Here is a 15385-nt window from a genome sequence, read left to right as displayed (position 1 = left end):
TGATTCTCCTGCCTCATCCTCCCGAGTAGTTGGGATTACAGTTGCCTGCCACCATGCTTGGCTAATTTTTTGCATTTTTAGTAGAGACAGAGTTTTACCACATTGGCCAGGCTGGTCTCAAATTTCTGACCTCAAGTGATCCGCCCACCTCTGCCTCCCAAAGTGCTGAGATTACAGGCATGGGCCACTGCATCCAGCCAGGCCGACACATTTCTAGGAGACACGGGACTCCTCTAATGGCTGACTGTGGCTTGAGTCCTTTTCTGTGGCTTCTAGAACCTTCCTTCTACTGCACGGATGTCTAAGTTGAGTTAGAAGTCTAAGTGTAAGTTGAGTGTAAGTCTATGGCTCAATGTACCCAATTCCATTTTTTCCCTCTCTCCTTCACCTGGGGTCATGCCCACCCACATTATGATCTGACGAGTTTCCCAGCCTTTCCAGCTCCTTCCCCACTTCCTCTTGTAGGCATTTTCCCTAAGATCCTTGCATGTTTAATCCTGGTAATATGAGAGGGCACAGAACATCCTTTACTTGTGTGAAGATATAGAAACATTTACTGAAAAGAGGTGGATAGAGATTCTAAGAAATTATTTTGTCAATTGATCCAGGGTCTCATCAACATCGTCTACCAGGATTCTTGCTCTGTTTTCTTCCATTCATCAAGTTTGCCTCTGTCCAACATACACATGCTCACTCTCCTGCAGAGCGTCTTCAAGAAAGTTTCATCATCCCTGGGGAATAATTTGGCTTCTAAATCCCCTGCAATCATGGCTGCTTTTTAAACTTCCTTATCACTCACCTCAAGTGACCGTCTGGCATCTCTAAATCAGCTACAGTGTTGGGGTCATTAAATACACCAAACAAGATAGCACAAATAATCTTTTTAACAGCCATCTGACACAGATAGTATGATTCCCAGTTGCTTTTAACCTGGCAGGCAATTGTATGTAGTGGTTATGAATCAAGGAAACATAAATCAAATGTGTTGCCTTGGGAAAGTTACCCAATCATTCTGAGCTTACTCTCTACCATTTGTTTAAAAAGGAAGAGTGAGGGGAGAAGTAGACAGTAACACTGTAGAGTGATTGTAAAGATTATATAAATTAATATTGTATAAGTGGAGTTAACGTAGGAGGCTACATCTTTTTAATGCTTACCTGGTATTTACTATAATTATCACAAAAATAATTACAGTAAGAAAACATGGGTGGGCATGGTGGCTCATGCCTGTAATCCCAGCATTTTGGGAGGCCGAGGCAGGCCAGTCACTTGAGGCCAGAGCTTGAGACCAGCATGGCCAACATGGTGAAACCCTGTCTCTACCAAAAATACAAAAATCAGCTGGGTGTTATGATGCATGCCTGTAATCCCAGCTACTTGGGTGGCTGAGGCACAAGAATTGCTTGCACCCAGGAGGTGGAGGTTGCAGTGAGCTGAGATCACACTACTGCATTCCAGCCTGGGCAACAGAGCAAGAGTTGAATATTCTCAAGTGTCTTGGAGAGGGAGAAAAAATACACTAGGCACAAGGTATTTCCATCCCTTAGCACAAGATGTGACACATACATAGTACTCAATATTTATGAAGTGAATAACCTTAAGTATTAAAGTTTCTCAATCTTGGCATTATTGACACTTTGAACTAAGTAACTTTTTCTTCTGGGGGTTCTGTCCTGTGAAGTGCAGAAGGTTGGGCAGCATCCTTAATCTCTGCACACGATATCCCAACAACAACCCCCAGCCTAGTTGTGATCATCAATAATGTCTCCAGACATTTCCATACGTTCCTTGGGTGGAGAATGTCCCCAGTAAAGAACCACCATTAAAGATAGTGTGTACATAGCTCCTGGATCTCAGAGTCTCAAAGTCCAGCAGAGAAGTCATTCTACTTTATTTTAATTTTTGGTTTAATTTTCTATGTCCTATGACAGAGTTCGAAGAGCCCTGTGGATGTTCAAAGAGCACAGGGAAGGTTTATAAATCCATGCTGGAGAAGTTAGGAATGGTTTGGAAGGCTTCCCATGAAGAAATCTGAGCTCAGGCTGATGCCAAATTGAGTGCTCCTCAAATTATGACCTATAGAATTGACCTTTCATTGGTTACATTTAGAAATAGACCCACTGGGTCAATCTGAACCCATTTTGAGAAGACTGGGCTTGGTTTCACTCCAGCTCCATGGTGGAGAGAATGCATTCCAGCTTTCACATTTTAGAAATTGACAACAACAGCAATTTTTTATGTTAAGCTGAAGCTGATGATTAACATTTCTGCCTTCTGAGGGAAATGACACCCTTCACAGCCATGAAGTAATTCATCTCTTCTCAGCTGCTGTTCACCTGGGGGAAATGGGCAAGCAGAATGGGGGGCTGAGACGCCCTCTGTCAGTTATTCTGTTCTACTGAGGAATGAGGCAAGGAATTAGCAATCTTTTATTTCTTCAGAGCACATTAATGAGTTATTTGATATGCTCAGATAGGTCTGGAACTGAATGGGATGGAGGCTAAATAGTTCTGCACATAAAATAGGGAAAAGGGAGAGGAAGGGGAGTCTCTGGGGGAATACAGAGACTGAAGAAACATGGTGGGTGGTCGGTTGACTTGTAAGACACGGGATATCTAATACTCATTTTAAGTTGGTTTCCACCTGTGTGATGTAAACCTTATACTATGGTGGGGATGGCTGCCCAATGTCATGAATGCACTTAATGTCACTGAATTCTACACTTTCAAATGGCTAAGATGGTCAATTTTATGTGATGTGCATTTTACCAAAATAAAATAAAACCAGTGTGAGTTTTCAAAATTTAACAACTGCCAAACACATGTGTGCATGCACACACATACGTGCATGCCTTCCTTAAGTGGTTTGGGACAAACTAAAGGAGCTACCTTTTATGTCTGGGTTGATGTAGGACAGAGGACAGAACAGTGGAGAGTTAAGGGTGGGTGAACATGAGGAAGCAGATCCCTAGGAAGTCATTCAAGTCCTGGCGAGGATGCTAGACTTCCTACACTATATGAGATTTAGGGATTACATTGATGGTGTTCACATTTCAAGGGACATATAAGCTCTCATCTGGCTTATATAGAAGGATTAAAAAAAAAAAAAGATTCAGCTGAGATGGGAGAATCACCTAAACCTGGGAGGTTCAGGCTACAGTGTGCCAAGATTGCATCACTACACTCCAGCCTGGGCAACTGGAGTGAGACCCTGTCTTAAAAAACAAACAAACAAACAAAACATGAGATTCAAGGAGACTGCACTCTGTGCTCTAGCCTGGAGTTTATCAACAATCATTTACATATTTATATTACCCGTCTCAGAGGGCTGTTGTAAGGGTCAAAGGAGTTAGCTATTCCGATTTAATGCATACCAACGTGTATTACTCCATGCTACCTTTTCACACACTATTAATGGTTTATTTTACATTGTGTTACATCCCTTTGATGGTTGTTGGCTTTGATTTTTGCTCTCTAAGGTTTTTTTTTCCTTTGTAAATTTTGTCCTCCCCATGGCATGTCTTGATTTCTGCCTCCTTTAACTCCTTTTCCCTGGAATTTAAGCATATACATGCCATTTTGGGTCAGGCTTGTGACTGGCAATGACGATAGCCCACGTGAACTGTGAAGGTAGTTTTTTCACGTAATTCTGACTATTAGGGATGACTTCCAAACCAATTTCCAGCTGAGGTATTTTCTGGTCAAACCTTCAGGGATAGCTATACAGACATCTGTTGGCAGGCTCCCAGAGTACAAGAGGCTTCTCTTCCTACCTAGAATCCTGAGATGACTGCTGGCATGACTGGGAGTGGTTCACACCTACTGGTCCAATGCCTCAGGTGACCCAGTAAAGAATGGGGAGATGAACCTAGCATGTGTTTCTAGAATACAACAGACCTAGTTTCAAATTCTACCATTGCCTCTTATCCAAATTATGTCAGCTGGTAATTACTTCTTTTCACATTAGACAGTCTTGCTTTCATTTTCCAGATTAGAAAACTACTTTGATGCTTATTTTCCTTAAATGGTAATGTGTTTAGCCCCATTCCTGGGAAGCAATCAATTAATGAGAGTACGTTTAATCGTTATCATCACTCTTCATTTCTAAACCAAACTAGGGTCTCTCTCCCCTACAATGGAACTTCCTGAGACATAGTCATTCCTTGTCTTGCCTCCATTTTCCCGGTTCTACATTATCAATGAAACTTAAGATACCCTTCATAGGTAAAGCTGAATTCTAAACTGTAGTGCTTGTGAAAAGATAGGGCCTTCCAAATGTAACATTTAGCAGGTGCAATCACCAGGTTTGTGAGTGATAGCATGCATAAAATTTTAATTAGAATAAAAAGCATTTAGGCAACAGGTATTTATCGGGCACCTCACATTTGCAAGGTATAAGACAAATCATACCTGGACTCCAAAACCATGCGCTTTTGACTACACTGTTCTGTGTCTACACATGGATGAGGAACAAAGATGAAAAAAGAATCTGATAGACCTAGGTCATCATCCTGGCTCTGCCTCCTTGCTCTGTGACCTCAGCCAGTGATCTCACCTATCAATGAGCCCCAGTTTCCTTATCTGTTAAACTGGATGAGTAATAACTCCCTTACGGTATTGGTGGAGGATTGAAGGATTGGGGACCCTATGGAACATGAGTCCCCATTTCCCTTCCCCATTATATGGTGCAGATGTTGCTCCTGCTTATCATAGCTTAGTAGCCCCATGACAAAGGGACATCCAAATTTTTGCTAAGTGCATTACATTACACTTCTTTAATGGATTATGTCCCAGCCATTAATGATAATTGTTCAGGGAATCTTAATATCTGCAACATATTCCATATGTAGTACTAGTCAAGGTAGAACACAAAAGTATATGCAATGCATTCTCAACTGTGTAAAACACTGTTTACAGAAGGAAGATATACCACATCATGTTCACTCTGGTTATTTCTAAGGGGTGGATGATTGGCTGCAGAGTTACTTTTTTTTTTTTTTTTTTTTTAAGAGACAGAGGCTAGGTGCAGTGGCTCACTCCTATAATCCCAGCACTTTAGGAGGCCGAGGTGGGCAGATCATCTGAGGTTGGGAGTTCGAGACCAGCCTGACCAACATGGAGAAATCCTGTCTCTACTAAAAATACAAAATTAGCTGGGCATGGTGGTGCATGCCTGTAATCCTAGCTACTCGGGAGACTGAGGTAGGAGAATTGCTTGAACCTGAGAGGTGGAGGTTGTGCTGAGCCAAGATTGCACCATTGCACTCCAGCCTGGGCAACAACAGCGAAACTCCATCTCAATTTAAAAAAAGAGATAGGGTCTCACTATGCTGCCCAGGCTGGTCTCAAACTCCTGGGCTCAAGGGATCCTCCTGCCTTGGCCTCCCACAGTGGTAGGATTACAGGCATGAGCCACAGCACCTGAGCCATTTTTATTCTCTCATTATACTTCTCTGTGTTTTTCAATGTTTTCAAGAAGAGCTTGTATTGATTTTGTCATAAAAAGCAAATATTTATTACTATTTTAAGCGAAGAAATTCTAAAATCCTTCCATATTAAGCCTACTAGTCGATTCTATAGTGTATGTGACAATTTATTTGTTTTTCAGGGGTGGAGTAGGGGAAAGTTGCTTTTGTTTCCTCTTTATTCTGTTTTTGTCTTCTTTATGTGCTTTTAAACAAAATAAACATTTCATCATTAAAGTAGCATGCTCTAAGCTGTGTGTTTGCGAGAGATCTTTCATTTACTATACAGTTAACTCACTGGGCAAAGCAATATTTAGGCAATTCTGAAGCGTTTCTTTATGTTAGAGAGGGTAAGGGGAAGGGAGGCATTTCAATTGTAATGATTTTCCTCTATGTCATTTAGCAATTTTCCAGGCTATTTCATTATGGCCGTGCTGGGCCATTTGAGGTACCTGCTCTCTAATCAGCCCTGGCTGACTTCCAGTCAGCCTGGGCGGAAACTCACTAGGCACAGGGTTTAATTGGGGCCACCCACCATGGAAGCGCTTCTCCCCTTTGTCCAGAGAGATGGAAGCTCTTAATGTAGTGCACATAAAAACATCCAATACTGCAGAGCAGGTACAAGCAGGCTCTGATGTCCCAAGGCTGCTGTTATGTCCCAGTTCAATGTTAGCTTTTCAGACTTTTCCAAAGGGCTCCTCTCCTCTCGGGAACGATGTAAAATGCGAGACACTCCATCCAATCACAGGGGACGGTGGGACTCTGCAGAAAGAGAGCAATATAAAGTACTAGGTTGCTCCCTGGACACAACCCTTATGTTTGCGACCTCTCTAAATAGCTCCCAGACTGCTTTAAAAATAAGACACACGTCCCTCCCCACTCCATCTCTTCTATTCTCTCTCTGGCACCTTGGATTCCTTAAATTAATTCCTTGTAAAAGCCAGTTGAGTTCCAATAATTAGTTTTAAATGATCTGCCTCTTGAAATTGTGCCTTGCAGTCTTGTGGAAACACCAGTCTCACACGTGATGGGGGCCAAGTCACTATTCAGCTCTTGGAAACAAATTGCCTGTGTAATAGGGTGCAGCCTCACAGCAGGATGGTGACTGCGTAACTGGGTAGACAGGGTGTCCAGAGGCCAGATCGTGGTGGGTGTTTTGGGTGATGCAGAAAGTCAAGGGAGCTGCAACCTGTTCGTTTGCTTATAATGGGAAATGTTTAATTTGGGTGTGAATGCAGCATCTGCAAGCCTCCTATTAGCTGTGCTTCGTGGGATCCCACAGCCGGCGTCCTAGGAGTGAACAGTGTACTTGCTCTGCTCCACCCCCACCACATTGGGCGGAGGGATAAAGGAGACAGAGAGAATGGTAACAAGGCTACTACTTAACGAATGCTTAATGTGGCATTTCACCAGATGATCATGATGCCCACATCCATGTGAGACAGCACTATTATTTTCACCATCATGTAGACAGGGAAACTGAAGGTTACTGAGGGCAGGGGACTCTTCGAGTGCATCCTGTTAGTGTCAAGCTTCTGTGTGAGTCTACAATAGCATTTCTCAGACGTCAATGTGTGCACACACTCACCTGGGGGGCTGGCTCCAATGCAGGAAGCAGTAGGTCGCCTGAGTCTTTGCATATCTAATGTGCTCCCAGGTGACGCTGCTGTTGCTGGTCTGCGGACTACACGCTGATTGCAGAGAGGCTAGATGATGGTTGCTTCTCATTTGGCTGGCTCTTATATTCACCTGGAGCCAGAGGGCTTTAAAAAGAATTCCAATGTGCATTCAGACCCATTAACTCAGTATCTCCAGGGGCAGGACTTGCTCAATGAGCACCAAGGTTGAGAACATCTGCTGAGGTGGGGAATTGTATGGCTAAATAGGTGAGGGTAAGTCTCAAGGCGCTTAGACTTATTTGAACAACAACAATGTACAGTTTAGTTTAAAAGGGAAGGAGAAAAAGAAACCACTGTGTATTGGAGATTTAGAGAAGGAATGAAAATGAGGAAAAAACTGGGGAATGAGGGAAGGAATAAAAACAAATAAAATATCTGGACATAGTTGACAGGCAGGTATGGAACCTACTTGGTCATGGAAGTTCTCCCTTATGGGGTGCAGGAATAGCAGTAAGATTCCATAGTTGGGGTTGGCTTAGGGGGTGGTTCAAAGTGCCTGTTTCAACAGCCTGGATTGTTTTCCTTCTGCGCAATGAGGTTTCAGTTTAACATATTATCAAGCATGTGAGTGTAAGCCCTTAGTATTAGAAACAAAGATGACAATGACATCTCCCTGCTCTAAACAGCTGACACAGCAGTATTAGTTGGGCTGGCGGTCATGGCCTCTATTGTACTGTCTCATTTTTATGACAGAGACCATGGGGGAATGGTGGGTTATTATGGGGACACTTGGAGGTGTGCTTAATCCAGCCTAGCTCAGCCAGGCGGTCAGGGAAGTCTGTCTGGATGAGACACTTCCTTTGCTGAGTCTTTAAGGGTGGCAGATGCTAATGGCCAGAAATAAGGTAATTGCAACAAGTATGGAGAGGAACAGAGTCATTGAGAAAGCAAGATTAGGTGACTCCTTATACCTCCCATATCCTAGGATGACTCCCAAGCTTCCCAGTTTGGGATTCTGGGCATATGGAGAATAGCCGATGACCTATGCTTGGTGCCTTGTCAAGTTTAAGGTGCCTCCGAACGCATTTAGTTAAAAATGCCCTGTAAGTGGTTGGAAATAAGTGTCTAGAGCTTGGGATAGAATTTCGGGCTGAAATAATAGACCTGGGACTCATCAGCAGATCAGATGGGCCCTGATTGCTCAGGAATAGAGGAGATTACCTTATGAAAAAAAATGAAGGACAAGGACCAAAGTCTGAAGCCCAATATTTAAGAGACAAAAAGGTGAAAAAAATTTATTAGTAAAAATTAAAAAAAAAGACGGCTGGGGGGGAACTCAGAAAAACAGGACAAAGTAATGATATGGAAGCTATGGAGGTAAGAGGGTTTTAAAAAAGAGGCAGTGGTCCTTAGTTTCAAACGCTACAACGATTTAAAGATTAGTATGGGTTCTCTTTCTCTAGCATTTTTAATGGTTCTCTCTGAGTGAAAGGAGAAAGGTCTACATCTCTCTATTTCTATTCATTTATTCATAAACTTTATTGCACTTTTATTTAGAAGAACATATGACTGGAGGCAGAAGCCAGATTGCAGGTTGTTGAGAATGCAGGTTGACGAAAGATATAATGTACTTACCTTCACCTTCACAGCCAAGCCTTTTGAAAGAGCCCCCGGAGACAGTGTGAGTTCATGGAAAGGATGCTCAGTAAATGGAAGAAAAAAGCAGAATTGGTGGCTTAGAAATTGTAATGCAGTTCATAGAAGTAGGTAGAATGAATCTTTGCTCCTATTTAGTTCCCCAATCTAAGATGAGAAAAGGCCTGGCTGGGTGCAGTAGCTCATGTCTGTAATCCTAGCACTTTGGGAGGCTGAGACGGGCATATTGCCTGAGCTCAGAAGTTTGGGACCAGCCTGGGCAACATGGTGAAACCCAGTTTCTACTAAAATACAAAAAATCAGCTGGGCGTGATGGTGGGTGCCTGTAATCCCAGCTACTCAGGAGGCTGAGGCATGAGAATTGCTTGAACCTGGGAGGCAGAGGTTGCAGTGAGCTGAGATGGGGCCACTACACTCCAACCTGGGTGACAAAGTGAAACTCTGTCTCAAAAAAAAAAAAAAAAAAAAGAAAAGGGCTAAGGAGATTGCAACCCATGCTGGGCATGATGAATGGCTGTATCCTGCCTTGAGGTGAGCTAAAATGAAATCCAGTAGGTCTTAGGCTTCTTCATTCTTTCCCCACAAGACTTTATTAGCCCAGAGGGCTGCTCTTTTCCTAATTTTCATAGCTTCCAACTTTTGGTCACGTTTTTTGTGCCTATGCAAAAGGGAACATCATTTTCTAATGCTCACCCAGTCACTGTTTCTGGGAATTGCAATTCTGAAATCAAATGGGCAATACCAGGGCTCGGACTGAAGTATTCACCTCTACACAAGAGTTCACAGCCTTAGGAAGGGATCGGTTACAGGAATAAGAATCAAAGGAAAGTTAAGAAAGAGGAAGAACACTACCATTCATTGAGCACTAGTGGTTGAGGATTTGCATTAGACACTTTACCTGTGTTGCCTTATTTAGTCCTCAAGAAAATAAATAGATGTGAGGTAGGGATTGCTCCCCTGTGTTAGAGATGGGCATGCTAAGATATCATGTTTAACATCACATAGTGAAAGTACTAAGACAACTTTCATTGAAAGAAATAGAAATGCAACACAGACTAATATACAGGGGGAAATAGGGTTGGAGAAAGATTTCTTGGCGTAACTGGTGGTGATTTCAAGGATCAAAGGAGAAGAGGCAGAAATATTGGCCTCAGACTGGAACTTGTGTTATTTGCCTATTTCTTTTCTACTTTTATCCGTATTTTCTTTTTGCAGCTCAGGAGGACAGCCAACAACTCCAGGTTTAAATCCCTTTATTCTTTCTGCTATATTTTGCTTCCTCCATGAATAAGAAATGAGTCAAAAGCATCCCAAAAGCTTTAAGTCCTATTGACTAGGAGGTGTTGCTGGTACTCAAGTGCAAGTACCATGGGTCATAATTATTGGTTTGTGATAATATTTAGTTATGTCAGAAATCCTTACCCACTTAATGGAAGTACTTATAGGGATGCCCAAGAATGTATATTTCTAACCATGTTCTGGGTGTTCTTGATTAGCAGTAGTTCCCAATCCTTGCTGTTCCAGGAGAAAGGCTTAGTGGGGCCAAGATGGTGTTAGAGATGAGAGTTTGAGAATCGTTGGGGCAGACGTCTGAGCTTGTTCATGATGGGCTCATGACAGTGGAAAAGAAGGAGAAAATACTCCATGTAAACAAAAGTTATTTGCCCTTCTTAGGCAGCCTGATATTTTCCAGAGCTTTTACAAAGAATATATTCCACTCTTCACTGCACAGAGAGGTCAGAACTTGGCCTCCAGTTCGCTTGTGGAAATTAGTAGTCTAGTTCTAATTCTACCTCTTCAGCCTCTGGCAAGCATGCTACTTTTAATAGTAGGGCTTGGGAAAGGACTAAAAATAGACCAAGGAAAGCAAGCACATGCAGTCAGAGTACGAAGAAACAGAGAAAATAAGATGAACAGAGAGAACCTTATCATATGGATAAGTCAGACAAGCACAGGTTTTAAAGGGAAGAAATGGATACCAACGTCCTCAGAAAGTTAAGTAGAAGAATAAATAGCAGGTGAAGGACAACAGTTGGTAATTGCTAAATTGTGTGTGATGACGGATCTATTTACAAAACTATTTAAACTAAGGGGTTTGCTTCCTGTATTGTTGGTAATAAGTAAATAGAAGTTTGTTGCCTGTCACTTGTTTGAATTTCATTCTCTGTGTGGCAAAATAAACTCTTTATCTTTCTGGATGGTTATCTCTAGGAGGAAAACAGTTAGGACCTGCTGCTCTGTTCTTTTTCACCTCCTCTCTCTCCTTCTCCCCATTGTTTTTGAGGCCTGGGTTGCTAACAGGACTGCATTTCTGAGACACTGACCAGAAAGTAGCCCTTAGGTTTTAGGCCTTCAAGGAGGTAAATCCATTTCCATCTCTCTCTTTTCCTTTTGGCTACTGTGTTGAAATAAGTTAAGGCTTGTGTTCTATTTTACCCTCTTCTAGGTTTAGATGTGTGACCATAGACATCTATCTCTTTGGACATCAAAATGTTTTTTACAGGAAAGCACTGGACACCCGTTCAGTAAAACCCAGCCCACTGTTTGATGCAGCTTTGAGCAGTTAGAGGAGGAAGAATTTCCCTCTACTCGCTGACGGAAAAGGAAAGGAGCAAATAAGGAGTCAGTCAGTCATAGCACAGAAAGTCAGCTGCACCGGGAGAGGCAGTACATGTTTCTTACTTTCCATGGAAAGGATGTTTGCATCTTAGTGAATCCAGGGACAAAGGAAAGTGAGTAACCAACGTGATTTGCCATTTATTTTTTGATATGTCTAGGAGGAGGCACATATCTTAATGTTATTCAGCAAAAAAAAAAAAAAAGCTTATGTCAGTAGAAAAAGAAAACCAATGCCTAGAGCCGTACCATTGATTTTAAAGGAAGAGAAAGGAGGAATATTTTTCGTGGTTAAGAGTGAAACAGTGTGATCTCTCTATCTCAGATTTCCGCCCCATTCCTCCCTCCCTCCCTCCCGCTGCCCCTCTTACAAACATTTATGAATGTCTGTTACATGGCATATTCTGGGCTACGTCTGACAGAATACAACACATCAGCGATGAGCTCTGCCCCCCATATCCCCACTGGTTTATTATAAACTTCAGATAGCCATTGTAGTGTCCTAGATTTATCATTTTAAAATCAGGTAAAACTGACATTCCCAAGTAACTTAAAAGCTACTTTGCAGTTTACAATTCCAAGACTGGAGCATGGGCTCATGATTCTCTGTCACCATCTAGAGACAATTTATACATATTGCAGGGCCAGTTCCTGGAAAACTACAGACAAAATCATCCCAGAACTTATGGCTTTGCAAGTATTTATCAGCCCTAAAAAAAGAGACTAGACATCTACAAATGAATGGAACTGCAAGTTTTTATCTTCTAGGTCTAGAACTATGCAAGAAATGAGTCTCAGTTTCTGTGCCCAATTATGGAGGACTCGAATCTGTGGAGAGCAAAGATTGACTGGGGTATGGAAGAAGAGCTGTAAAATCAGTTAAGGATAAACCACTTACATTAGGTTCAAGAGGTGCCCTCTAGTCTCTCAAAAAAAATGGGCACTCAACAAAAAATGGCACAGAATAGGAATGAGAATCTGTACTATTTATCCAGGTTCTCGCCTAGGGGAATTTTACCCACCAGGAAACATTTGGAAATCTCACAACATTTTGTTGACTTTTGGGGGCTGCTACTGGCACTTAGTGGAGTAGAGGCCAGAGATGTTGCCAAACATCCTATGTTTATAATGCACAGGATGATAGCCCCTACCACAAATGATTATCCAGCCCAAATCTCAGTATTGCTGAGGCTGAGAAACTCCACAGTTGAGCATAGAGCATAGTTAAGAGTTGCTCTCCAAGACTTCAGCCCTGACCATGGCGAGCAACGTATATTATTAGCCCTAAAAGAGGAGGACCAGAAAAATATGGACATTTCATGCAAATGTATCTTAATGGAGAGATACAAATCAGGGCCATGGTTATTTTTAGCTGAGTGTGGACAAGCCCTTCACCCTCCAGTTTCCGTCAGTGTTCACCTGATGATGTCGCTGACAGTGCTGTCAATCCCATTCTCCTGTTTTATTCAGTCCGTTGCTTGGTGACGTGACCTCCAGCAGTGTTTTACGGCATGTCTTTGATGTCCAGCTTCCTCTTGTGTCCAGTTCTTCATGGAATCATATGAAGCACTTAAGTCACCTGTGTCTGAATCACCCACAAGTGCTTACTACAAGTGCACCCTTGGATCCTACGCCAAATCCATGGAGTCAGAATCACAGTGCTTCATGGCCTGGAAATCTGCATTTTTAAGCTAGCATTACAGGTGATTTTGATGTACATTCAAGTTTGACACAGGATGTATGGAATAACAGAAATACACCATCACTTCTTAAAGTCCACTTATAATGTGCTTCGACAAATATATTCACTTACCCCTCAGGCTATCCTTTTGATGTAGCATGTTGATTCCTACTTTACAGATTATAAAACAGGGGCCACAGAGCTTAAACAGATTAAGTAGGGAAACCCAAGGGATTTGTTTAGCCCTGATGTTCTGTGAGGCCTAGCTTCATGTTCCTGAGGCAGACACATCACCTTCTCTGCTGCTACAGCCTGGGTTTACCTCTTCCCAGCTGCATTCCATAAAACCGACTATGTGTATTGAGCTATCACTTAATTGAGGCTTGACATGGACCTCATGTTAACTACTTCATTACCCACAGGACTGAGCAGAGTAATACACCTACCTCCACTACCACTACCCTGGTCCAAGCAAGACACTGTCATTGTGCCCCTTCATGCCAGCCACAGCTGCCTGGTTTGTTTCTCTCTGGCCCTGCCTCAGTGCGTCCAATCCCTACACTCGCTCAAAAAATGATTCACATTTTTTTATTATTGGACATGATGTTGCCTCCTCCACATTCATTTAAATCTAATGGTTTCCAACATGCTTCGCCCCAGCTTACAAGGTCCAGCTGACCCAGCAACTGCTGTGTTTGCTTCTTCCTCTGGCCTGTAACACTTTTCACGTGGCAATCACTTAACTACGTTGAGACCTTCACTTATGCTGTGCCGCCTGTCCTAACATTCAAGATCCTACTCCCATCTTCCCTTATAAAACCAATCCACTCTCTCTGGCCTTATTTTAAGTGTCAGCTCCTAACAGATGCCTTGCACGTGTATGTATGTGTGTATATATATATGTGTATGTGTACATATATATACGTAAACACACATCTTATCCCCCCCATCTAAATTAGATTCTGCTGCCATCTAATTTAGGAGACTATTCTTTTCCTTTTTAGTATTTGTGTTCATTTTGTTTCTAGTACTGTTGTCGAGCTATCCAATCAGATTCGTTTCCACTGGCCCGTGAGAATGTATTTTGTTCACTGCAAACAGGGATCAAAGGATCAAATAAATGTCTTGAGTAAATGAACAGGCACACAGCAAACTGGATGCACATCCCTGGTGATGGCGTGCGCTGTTTGTTATAATTGATTTCTGTGGGTTTGGGTATCTGGGGCCAAGATTCAATCTCGAAGAGTGGGAAGCACGGTCACATGGAGGAGAGAGAGAGAGAGAGAGAGATCCGGGAGAAGAGAAGAGGGAGGCCCCCGCGTGCCATGAGTTTTTACATGCTGCGGACAGTGACAGGCTCATTGTTCTGGTCCTCCGGGCTGCCTCAGATTTGCTGACTCTGGGAAGCTAGGTTATCTTGTGAGCATCTGAGCCTCCTTTTCCTCATCCTCATCAAGGAATTAATAATTCCCACCTGAAAAAGGTAGGGCCTGAGGCAAATGCGATACAGCAGGGGTTAGCTCCCAGCACTTAGGAGGTGTTGAGGACGCTATCTTGACTCTTTGCCAGAAGAGTTGAAAATGAGAAGTCTGCACCGGCAGCGAAAAAGTCGCGCCACTCACCTGAGCCTTTCCTCTCCTGAACTCATCTCCCAGTGCGCTTAAATTACGTTTTCCAAGCCTGACCCTGGGCGCTCCCCTCCTTCTCACGGCGGTCGGTCCCTCCCTCCCCATCACTCCCACCCAGCCTCCCCGCCCCCTTCTCCCCCTCCCTCGGAGCTGGAGCCGGGAATCCCACGCCCTTGCACCAGCCCGGGGGCTCGGACGAGCCCGGGAGCCGCTGGTCGCCAATCACTGCGCGGTGGAGAGGCGGGCGCTCGACTCCGGCGCGCTGGGGGAGCCAGCTGGCGCTGCCTTCCCGGTAGCCTCAGACGCTCACACCGACACAGACAGACGCACAGACGGGCGGGCAGACACCGACAGAGTCTCCCAGCCGTTTGCGCTCCAGTCCTGGCCTAGGGAGCCCCCCGCACCCTCTGGGGTGCGGCAAACTGCAGCTCGGCAGGCCCGCGCCGGGAGAAGGGAGGGCGCGCAGGCGGCCGGAGGAGAGGAGGTCCCAGCGCGCCCCCGCTGCGATGTGAACGGCGGCGGCTCTCACCTGGAGCCGCACCTAGGGCGCCGAGCTCCGGGGCCGCGGAAAGAATGCACGCCGCCCGTGCGCTCCGCCTGCCGCGTCTGGCCACCCGCAGCCGCCGCGTCCCCACCTGACCATGGAGTGCGCCCTCCTGCTCGCGTGTGCCCTCCCGGCTGCGGGTTCGGGCCCGCCTAGGGGCCCGGCGGGACTGGGGCG

Source organism: Nomascus leucogenys, chromosome 2, assembly GCF_006542625.1.
Source record: "Nomascus leucogenys isolate Asia chromosome 2, Asia_NLE_v1, whole genome shotgun sequence".
NCBI classification, from domain to species: domain Eukaryota; kingdom Metazoa; phylum Chordata; class Mammalia; order Primates; family Hylobatidae; genus Nomascus; species Nomascus leucogenys.
The sequence above is the reverse complement of the archived record's forward strand: the minus strand, read 5'-3'. Positions refer to the sequence as shown.